The sequence below is a fragment of the Sycon ciliatum genome (genome assembly GCF_964019385.1).
Source record: "Sycon ciliatum chromosome 5 unlocalized genomic scaffold, ocSycCili1.1 SUPER_5_unloc_1, whole genome shotgun sequence".
Classification (NCBI taxonomy): domain Eukaryota; kingdom Metazoa; phylum Porifera; class Calcarea; order Leucosolenida; family Sycettidae; genus Sycon; species Sycon ciliatum.
The window spans coordinates 125,365-136,964 of NW_027044462.1; positions in this window are offsets into that span (position 1 = coordinate 125,365).

Consider the following 11,600-nt stretch of genomic DNA (forward strand, 5'->3'; position numbering starts at 1 on the left):
ATCTGCTCTGCGAGGTGCGCTGTGCATTGCAGTGAGTCCGCATGCTTGCGTTCTGCTTCGGCCATTGGATCATCAAAGGACATACCTGCTAACCGAGTCGGAAGCTTGACCAAATCCATCTCCACATCATTCAGCTGATGCTTCATCAAAGCAGGGATCAGTTTGCTGTCGATGGCCTCCTTCAGGGGGTGCAAGTGGTCCCGGGCTATCGGCATCGTGCGCTGGATGAACGGCCATCGATGGCGTAGCCCGAAGACATATCCAGCGTACGCGGCATGCGGTTGAGTGGCAGCAAGATCGGAGAGACGGGTCACCTCTCCGGCCCATGCTGTAGCCTTCTCATTCAGGTAGGCAGCGATGTAGTCCGTAGACCCGACAGCAGCTCCAAGATGACGTTGACCGGCCTTGTGGGCCAAGTTTTCGCCCTCTTCCGACAGCTGGATGCCAGTGCCTCCAAGCACCCTCTCTGCTTCTGCTCTGCTCTCTGGTTTTACAACGAGGTGAGTTTTTGATGGCTTCGGAGAGTATCCATAGGCCGGTCCGTGTTGCACAAGCAGATCCCAGAACTGTTGTAGCGCCTTCAACTTCCCGCCTGCTGCTGCATCATCAGCAAACCAAACTTGGATTGCTCTGATTAGCTCTGATACATCTTGGGTCGTTCCCATTGCTTCAGGAACTTAACAATTTGATTCATCTTGGGCACCCTGTAAGAAGACCTTAGGGTCTGTTGGGAATGCCCAAGTAAAATAATAAAATACAATACAAAAAAAAGAAGCTCTACAGGATTGTACATAACAGCTGGCCACAATATTTGCTGGCTCCCGTATCTGTCCCGTACCGTACCATCAAACACAGCTGGCCACAATATTCGTCGTATTATGTATACGACTCCCTGATGTAGAGGGAGATTTGGAAAAAAATAGGGAGACGAGGAGAAAATGAGAATGGACGTTAGCTGCCGAATAGGTGATAGGATGCGTCAGCAAAAACATACTTTGGAAGAGAGATCCCGTCGTCTCCAATATAAGCTCGACGGGTGATTCAGCGCCGGTCACAGGAAACGTCGGGAGAGAGATCCCGTCGACTCCAGAACGCCCGTGATCGGCAGAGTCAGCGCCGGTCCCAGGAAACATCAGGACAGACATCCCGTCGACTCGAGAACGCCCGTGATCGGCAGAGTCAGCGCTGGTCCCAGGAAACGTCAGGACAGACATTCCGTCGACTGCAGAACGCCCGTGATCGGCAGTGTCAGCGCCTGTCACAGGAAACTTCGGACGACACAAATGCCAGAAATGAGCATAGGAGGCTTAATCGTGCTGATTCGCGTCGTGCTACTGCAGCTGTGCACATGGAAACTGTGCGGTCTATGGTAGAGGGAAAAATTATGCAATGGTGTCCTCTTTGACGCGTGAAGAGCGCCAGCAGTATAGCCACCTATACAATGATGTGGCCAATCAACGGGAAAAAAACATTTCCATCAGTTCTATTAAAATGTACGATGAGCTAGGCAAGAAAGCATAAAAGCATAGCGTAGGGCCCTGAGCTTCCAAGCTCTCTCGTTTGAATTATGTGTGGCTCCTGCTTTTATTACTTAAAATACACAACGGTAAGATAGAACCTACTGTAGAGAAATCGAGTGGTTTAGTAACATATTTAATGCGTTGCTAGAACTGCGGAGGCAAAATGTATAGCCTGTGCTGGTGAGGTAACATGACCATCATGTAAACAAGGAAAAGATTACGAGGCAGTCAGAGTCTTTTTAGGGATGTTTTTCATCTCATGCATGTATACGACCATTGCACCACTACTGAATTGCTCGCAGTCCACTGTTCTATGGACTTATAGCATGCACTATTGTTTCCCATACTTGCCTCCCTCCTCCTTAAATTCAGGCTGCCAGTCCTGGAACACTTGATCTCACATAACGCGACACTCGCATTTCCAACATAATTTATGAAGATATTATCTTCATACATTCCCTCTACTGACTAGGTTCAAAGCTCTGCCGTACAAGGGCATCGCACATTCTCCAGGCAGTGGAGTACCCTAGCTGATCATGTCACTCTGTAATGCCATGTCATTCCATGAATTGAGCATTCTGTGGGCTGTCGTTCGTATAACTATATTTCAGTAAAGTTTGGGGTGGGATACTATGGCTAGCTGCTAACTGGTCACGCCCACGCTGCATAGCAGACGCCTTTTTACAACGTTGCTCGTTACTGCAAATTGGGAAACAACTCAGCATTTCGAACACTATGCTTGCTGTGATAACGGACCAAATGGGTCACACCACTGAGTTGAAATTTAGCATAATTTGCGCAAGCTGGCATCAAATACTAGCACAGATTCCACTTCGTAATGCTTTGTGTCAATATCACTAAAGACATGCACTAAGTGTTCGCTGGTTTGTTCCTTCTTGCAAGTACTAATTTTCACTTGACCAGATACACACGCATTTCTACATTCTCATCTAACTATAGAGATAGACTCTCAGTAAGAGATGAAGAAGTGAATGTTTGACAGGTCATTACATGCGTCTTCACCACCAAGTTCATTGACACCACACAAATGCATTCATCTCCTTGCCGGGCACAGGCATGATTTAAAAAACTTTATAAACACTAAGAATAGATCGTAACAGAGGGCGAGTGGGGACTCAACGACGTAACCTGCGCTTGTCAGGTGCCCTCACCATCATGTTATTGCTGGGCACAGGTACGAGTCATCCAGAGTCTTCTCATCAAATGAACGTAATTTTTTTGCAGTAGATCAGTGTGTTGCCAGAAGGCATCGGAGTGTATTGGGGTGTTTTGGATGCTCAATCAACTATTACACGCTATGTTTCACTCAACGTATCCGGTGGTGGACCGCTGTGAGAAATCATTTTTGTGGCGTATTGTCTGAATTTCCTTCCTCGAAATGACTATGGATTACCTGGGTATTATCTCGTGTCTGCACGTCATTGCAGGTGATGCAGATAGTCCAGGCACATTACAACAAAGCACAAGACCAGAAATTATGGAACTCTGAGTTTCACTCTAATCATTAGGCGACATAAAGGTTCTGTTTCCCAAGCCAGAATTAATGCAAAGAGAAATAATAGTGGATGTTACGGTGCGGTGCTTTCCTTAGGGCATTGATTTGGCGGTACTTATGAATACTGTTAGAAAAGCTGTGTGCATGCATATGCGGGCTGTGTGAGTTTCAGGTCCGGCAGTGTAATATTATCGCAAAGTGTGTAGCAGATGTAAGAGTGAGGCTGTAAATGTACGGACAAGTAGGTGGCGAAATGTTGGCTGTGGAGATATTTGATCTCATGCCTGTTCTTGGAGTTTATCATTCACATTGGTCACCAAAATCCAATCGGCTACTTTCATCAAAAATGGCCATATGTGCCTTTTTGAAGCGCTGGAGAATTTTGGGAGGGGTTACACCAAGCGCAAAGCTGGCAGAGAATTTTAAGCTCCACGTGTGGAGTATGAGAGTGACATGAGAATCGTTCTGCTGGATTGGGCGTGAATGGGTTTGGAGGGCTTGTGACAGTTTCACGCTGCTCCTGTCACATCTCACTTGATGATCGTACACCTTACACGCCTAACTCTATGCTCCCACAACCACTGCTTCACCCCTACAGTCCATTCATAAAAAAATGGGTCCTGGCTCTGGCGAGCTCCCGTATTTGGCGATTTTTCGTGATTTCATCGTACACAGTGCAGAGCTGCGAACTTTGAAATTTGAAAAAGGGTCCAAAAAGGGTGCCTGAACTGGGGTTCGAACCGCAGAATGCACTGTTGCAGGCGGGGTCAAACGGCCTGGATTTTGATGGTTTTTCCCAATTCAGTGCTTTTGGGGCAAAACCTGGCCGAAATCCTATTCTTGCTATGGCTTGCTTTTTGGACAAAAAAACTTCAGAAACATAATTGGAAGAGGATTCCATATGGGATTGCAAAAAAAAATTCTAAAAAAACTCAACGTTTGACCCATTTATGGCCAAAAGCTAGAAGTTCATTTTTTTCTGAATGGACTGTAGCACCAACCCTTCGAGTTTCAAAACTATACTTTAGTCAATCTGCGGGCAGCATGCTGTTTCGTTCTTGTGAATTCCTCAGCGCAGCACCGAGAATATGAGGCCGAGCCTGAAAGCAATGCATAATATTCATGTATTTTCCAAAGCCAAGAAAACGAAAGATGTTGCAACATCGGCGGCAATTTATCAAGAATGTGTCTGCTCCAAGTGTCGGTGCTCGCGCTTCTTGCCGACTGAACTTGACACTCTACTGACTGACACCTGTGTGTGGATCAGTGTTTTTAAAATGCACAGTGTTTCGGGTAATGCCCCCATCACCAGTTGAGCTGGGATGGCTCCATCGGTGACTCGGTAGTATTAATCAGCTCGGCCAAGAGAGACGCCAAGGCGTCTTCTCGACGTCATCAAAAACTGGAATTCGACGCGGTATCGGGCAGTGCGTCGGAGTCGCTACGACATGTCATTGACGTCGCGAAGGAGAAAGGGTCGTCGAGCTGGCTGACGTGCCGTCTGCTTAAGAAGTATCATTTTAATTTATCAAAGGGAGAGTTCTGGGACGGACTCTGCCTCCGTTACGGATGGACACCGGCAAGGGTACCGTCACACTGCTCTTGCGCCCAAGAGCCAACTGTCGCGCATTCCCTGTCGTGCCCCTATGGAGGGTTTCCATTCATTAGACAGAATGGTATTCGGGACGTTACGGCCCGTTTGCTGGACGAGGTGTGCACCAGTGTATACATCGAGCCCTTGCTGCAACCGCTGATGGGGGAGCGTCTTCGCTACCGGAACGCAAATGTGGAGGACCTTGCCCGGTTGGATGTCGCTGCCAATGGTTTATGAGGCAGTCGTTTTGAGCGTACAATTATTGATATACGAGTTTTTAACCCCCACTCACGCTCAAATCAATCTGCACCACATACTATTGTGTATCAGCGACACGAAAAAAAAAAGAGAAGGCACTACTAGGAGCGGGTGAGGCAGGTTGAGCAAGCTTGATGTACGTAGTTCAGTAGGGGTAGGTTGCACTTTTTGAAGCTCCCGTAAATCTTTCTTGTTAGAGCCCAGCCGGCATCAGGCCGGACTGGAGGTAGTTTCCGTAGGGTAGCAGTACGTTTTTTTAGTAGTGCTCGTAGAAATTGGTGACCTCCGCCATGCCTGGGGCCACCACGAGAACAAACACTCGCGCGACTGCCCTGAGTGGTGAAGAGCTGAGGCTGATGGCGTCGTTGCCGGGCATTGAGGTATCTGTAGTAGAAATCCTGAAAACATTGGCTGCATTTGTCTCGGAATCGGCTGATCGGAGACGCGCCTAAACAAACGGGTCGGGTTGACGAGCTGTCAAGGCAGCTCAAAGATGTGAATGAAGAGTTAGTGTCTCTCCGAGAATCCGCCATTGCCTTGCGAAAAGCTACCCCAAGGCCAGTTCAAACACAGCAGGGTACGGGTGCGGATCAACCTTCGCGTAGGCGTACCAAAGCAGGCAGTGGGGGTACAGGTACTCGAAAGCATGACACCACGATGTCCCGTAGCGTCCCCAGCAACATTTCCCGTAGCGGTGACGAGTGTGAAGAGGATGGCAGGGTTCCCTGCAACATCTCCCGTAGCAGTGACGAGTGTGAAGGGGATGGCGATGAAGATGCCATCCCCACCAAGTCCCAGACAGATGTGACAGAATCCAAGCCAATCTTCCATGTTATTGAGGACGACTCATGGAAGCTTGTCTCCTCAGAACGACCCAAAAACAAGCGTGCTGTGGTGTATGTGGGCAATATCGCCACAGATAGCACTGAGAGCCACTTCAGGCAATTTATCGAAACCAGGAGTGAGTTTCTGGGCGCCTCCATTCCTGTCCACACCTGCAGTATATGGCTGTCAGAAAGTGGGCGTGCTTCCGCAAGAGTGACCATCGATGCCACTTCACTCTCCACAGTGACAGCGCCCAACTTCTGGCCAAGGCCCGTATACTGCAGGCCATGGAGGTTCTTAGAAACCAGCTCTGAGGGCAGCACCAGCAGTCGCAGCCACAGCAGCAGAAACAGCACCGCTGCCAGTGTTCTGACTAAACAGCAACAGCAACAACAGCAGCCGGGTTCAACGTCCTCCTCCTCCTCCCCGCCGCCACCACCACCGCCGCCACCACCACCGGCAGACTTCATCTCCACTCCAATACACAGTGGCCAAAAACGGAGAAACTCCCACCTCTCCCCACCAGAGGCTGGAGACCTGAAAAGATCAAACGGATCTGCGCCACAACATGACCAGCATGATGCGCAGCCACCCCAGCAGGATGCCCAGTCCTCTCATGCCCAATGATGGATTCCAGACCTCTGCAACTGCTAGTGACTAATGCATTCAGCCTGAGCAACAAGATAGGTGCCCTGCAGCATGCAATCCTGCAGTATAATGTAGACGTGGCAATAGTAACAGAAACGAAGCTCTGCTCAGATAATTCCTCCCATGAGTTGACCATCCCAGGATACTCACCCCCTATAAGGAAGGATCGAGATTCCCATGGTGGCGTTGTGGCAGTGTGGGCTAGAAGTGAACTATCCATTACCCACCACGACGATATAGATTACCGTGATCACGAGCTCTTATGGATTTCCCTGGCAATGCACTCCGGAACAAAGACTGTTCTGGGTGCGCTCTACCGGCCTGGCTCTTGTGCAGAGACAGACACCAGCCTGATTGACTACCTAGACAACACTTTGGATGATGTCCGCCGTCTTGGCAGCAATGTGATAATTGCAGGGGACTTCAACGTGCATAATTCAGCCTGGCTACAGAGTAGCAAGACTACCCGAGCCGGTGAATGCCTGGAGGAAGTCTGCGCAGCACATCATCTTGTCCAGCATGTCACCCAGCCAACCCGCGGCAACAATACTCTCGATCTTATCATCTCCGATTTCTCACACCCCGTATGCACCACAGCCTATGCACCACTTGGACGATCTGATCATGCCGTTATCATTGCCGAGTTTCTCCAACAGCATCCACGACGCGAAGATCCTGCTGTTCGACAGGTTTGGAAATACGCCCGTGCTGACTGGCACCGCCTGAGAGCCTACCTCCGCAACATAAGCTGGCCCGCCAAGATCCATGGGTGTGCGGAGCAGTCCTGTCAGCGCGTAACTGATGTCATCATGCATGGAATAAAACAGTTCATACCATCCAAAGAGCTTGTGGTGCACCAATCCAACCCTGTATGGTGGACACCGGACTGTTCTAACGTCAATCATGCCAAGGAGCGGGCATGGAAGCTGTGGCGACGCAATCCCCGCAACGATAACCACAAGGTCCAGTTCATCACAACTGTTAACCACGAAGTGGAAGCGTGTCATGCAGCGCGATTAGCACATCAACGTAGAATTCGCAACAAGCTTACTGCAGGTTCCCTCCGGGACAAAGAGTGGTGGTCAACCATCAAGAGCGCAGCAGGCAAGGGACGTTGCTCTGACATCCCCCTGCTGACCAACCCTGCAGGACAAGAGTTCCACTCTTCTCGTGAGAAAGCCGAGTGCGTTGCAGCGCATTTTGCGAACAAGTGTAGCCTTGGCAATAACGACCTCTGTGCTGCTGACCTGCCTGACCTGCAACGACCTGCCTATGCCACGCTAAAGCACATTCACTTCCGCGCAGCAACGGTCAAACGGCACTTGGCGAACTTGGCTGTATCAAATACAACTGGACCGGAGGGCATCTCTGCTCGTGTGCTCAAGATGTGCTCATCTGAACTTGCAGACCCACTGGCAAAGCTCTTCGCCCTCTGCTTCTTGGCCGGTGTGCAACCTGGGGCATGGAAACTTGCCCATGTAGTTCCAGTTCACAAACGGTCCCCCAGATCTTTGGCATCTAACTACCGACCAATATCACTGCTAACGATCATGTCGAAAGTCATGGAGGGCATTGTAAACACGCAACTGGTTAACTACCTAGAGAAGCATGAGGTGTTGCCAAACAGCCAGTTTGGATTCCGACGTGGTAGAGGAACCGCAGATATCTTAACGGCTCTCCAACATGAATGGGTCCACACCATAAGTACTGGCGGTTGTGTCCAGGTCCTCGCTGTGGATATTGCCGGTGCGTTTGACCGGGTATCGCACACAGGAGTGCTGTACAAAGCAGGCCGGCGTCGACGGACGCCTGCTTGTATGGCTACAGGACTACCTCACCAACCGAAACATCCGCGTTGTGGTTGGAGGCCAGACGTCAGATGCTCAACCCATCCAGGCTGGTGTCCCCCAAGGCAGCATCCTAGGACCCAGCCTCTTCCTTCTATACACCTGTGACATTGAACAATGTTTAGCTCCAGGAACGCAGCTGAGCAGCTTTGCAGACGACACCACACTCTACAGCTTAGTACAGCCAACTGACGATCTCCAACAGTCCACCGCCTCCCTCCAAGGGTCCCTCAACAGTCTTGAGGAGTGGGGCCGCAAGTGGCGTATCTGTTTTGAGCCAGCCAAGACACAGCGCATGACTCTACATCGCAAGCACGTTCCCCCCTGCACTCCACCAGTCACCTTTGGAGGTGAAGCACTCCAGGAGACAGATACCCTGAAGCTGCTGGGAGTCATGCTCGACCCTACTTTCTCCTACAGAGCGCACACTCGCAGTGTTGCACTGCGCGCCTCCCAAAGGCTGGGTTTCCTACGAAAGGCAGCACCCATCCTGGACGACCATGGTCGAGTGACGGTCTACAAGGGATTCGTGCGACCCCTACTTGAATATTCCCCACTGGCCTGGTCGAGCGCAGCCGCAACTAACATGGCCCAGCTGGACAAGGTTCAGCAACGTGCCCTGCATTTCCTGGGACCTGGAACCATCCTCCAAAGTCTTCAGCTTCGTCGGATGGTGGCAGCCCTGTCATACTTGTTCAAGCTGCACTACATTCCAGGGCCTCCCCAGATAAAGGCCATGCTGCCACCAACCAAGCCCCCTGCCGTAGCTAGCATGTGCACACGGCAAAAACGTCAGACGCACCATGCCTTTCAGCTGAAGTGGACACCCCCTCGCACAGCCCCTGACTACCTCCTGCGATCCTTCCCCTTCTTCGCCATCACACCCTGGAACAACCTGCCTGCGGACCTCCTGCTTCACGAGCCTCATTCAAGACGCCTCCAAACCTTCAAGGTCAACGTATGTAAGGATCTAATCCGAAAGAGATGGCTGTGGTCCACACAGTACTTGTGACGATGATATTGAGATTTGAGACCCATTTAGTATTTACCTCTCTACTACTACTTGCTTGTTATGATTATTGTTCTCTTGCTTCATTTTCCCTTCTGGTTTAGTCATTACACGTATTTATATTATTTGGTGCAATACTAGCGCCCCTTTCTCGCACCAAATTATTTTTGCTACCTGACCATGCAACCCCCCCTTTTTTCGATGCCAGGTTGCAACGCTAACGCCGAGACCCCTGGTCGGTCGAGTTGCTCCCCGTACATCGGCACGTCGTCCCTACACCCCTGTGTCTTGTCTTGTGTTTGTCTCCACATGTCTCTTTGTAGGGCTGTGTTCCCAATAAAAAAATAAAAAATAAAATAAAAAAGCCTCCTTTGTTCCGGCGGTCTTGTCAGCCAGTGGCGGAATGGGTCCAGTGTCAACAGCACTGTATAAACACATTGCTCATCTGTTGGCTGAGAAGAGGTGTGAGCACTACTCTCATGTTATGGCATTTGTTAGATGCAGGATTTCTTTCAGCCTTCTGAAATCCTGTATCATGTGCATTCGCGGTTGTAGGCGTAAACATTTTTGTTTAAAATTTGCACCCTCCTGCGGAGCCCACGCTGCTTTGGCAGTGGCGGAGGTTCGCTTGCCGACGTAACCGTCGGAGACCATCATGAACAATGGACTGACTAATTATTCACTTTCCCTGTCTTTCTAAATATCATGTTTTTGCAAAAAAATCACCAGTTGACCTTGAGGAGGCTAATGAAGTTTCTTCAAATCACTGTATATTGAGCTAGGCGTGGTGCATTCTTGCAGGTTTACCGAGTGGAAAGTTCGACAGTATTCTCGTGTGCTCCAGACGCAGTCGTGAGTCATTCAAGGCAAGTGTCAAGTCAGTCAGCAGGAAGCCCCAGCTCCGACTTTCGGAGCTGACACTTTCTTCAAAGCCAACAAAGACAGACTAATTCTCTGCCTCTGCAGTATATTCTAACACCATGAGTCTACTTCTGAGCCACCCAAGCTGGGTGCTGTGCTGCTTTGCTTCTTCGAATTGTAGTTAGACCGCTTTGTCAAGCATCTTACTGGTCTCGTCATCATCCAATAACAATCAACATTCTTTGTTCTCGTGAGACTGTAGCTTGCGCTCATTTTCGTTGCGCTTATCTTCTCCTCTTTGGTCTCTTCTTAACCTTGAACCTTCCGAGTTGGAAAGCTGCTCAATGTTGGTTAGCGCTACGGAGATGTGTGGACGCTAGATGTCACCTCATCGAATGTCTCAGTACTCTATCGGTTTTGTGCCTAGCTGTTGCATTTTCTGATTGAATTATAGTATCTAGTTACAGTGGTGGACATTTATTATTAACTCGCATCCATATGTCCTTTTTCTTTCTACATTTATTATTGGCTCAACATCCGACTTTCAAATAAGCTGTATACCCTAACATGGCAAAAACGCGGTTTGAGTTTGGATATCAGACTCGGTTAAGAAAGATAGTAAATTATGCTAAAAAAAGGAGAAGTACAACATGTTACGAGGTATGACTAACTCTCCACCACCGTAACCAGACAAAATGGCACAAAACTGTCAGTTTGATCCGTTCCTTCACGTCTCCAAGGTACAAACCAACAACCTTTCAACTTGGAAGGATTAGGTTTGGAAAGGTCTCGGTACTCCTTGTCAATTTTGTGCCATTTTGTCGCACTCGCTGACTGTTTATCCTCTGCTTATGTTGGTTAACAGTTAGGTATACCTCGTAACATTTTGTTCCTTCTCCTTTCCTTCCATGATTACATTGGCTCACCATCCGAGTTCAAAGATAGTAAATGTTAGGGATTTTTTAAGTTCAAACTTTAACCGCCAAGTTTCCTTCCACATCAATTGTCATTCAATCGGTCTGCAGTTGATGGCAGCACCGATCAGAAGTACTGGCTAAGGGAAGAATAGTGAAGGGCTTGGTCATGAGCATTGGTACACGAAACCACTACATTGGGCAACATAACTATCAGCTGGATCGTACACAAAGGAGAGAGTATGAGCCAGAATGCTGGTCTTGCGCACACCAGCTAAGAGAGGACGAACTCGTGATGGTACTCTAAAAACAACTAATGGTACTTGCAGATGACGTAATGGTACTTGCAGATGACGTAATGGTACTTGCAGATGACGGTCGGTAAGAAACGCTCAGTTAGCCATGGAGGCGAGGACTCATTGAAGAGGTAGCCAGTGATCTTGTAAAATCTGCATCAGCGTGACACCTTTTCAAAAGCTACAGCGGTGTCTACTGTAACTGGAATAACTGCTCTCAGAGAGTTAATAGTGCGCAGCCATTCAGAAGATTCAGCAGGTCTATTACCACTAGAGCATTTGGCAGAAGGCAAAACTGGTACTCGGCTAGAT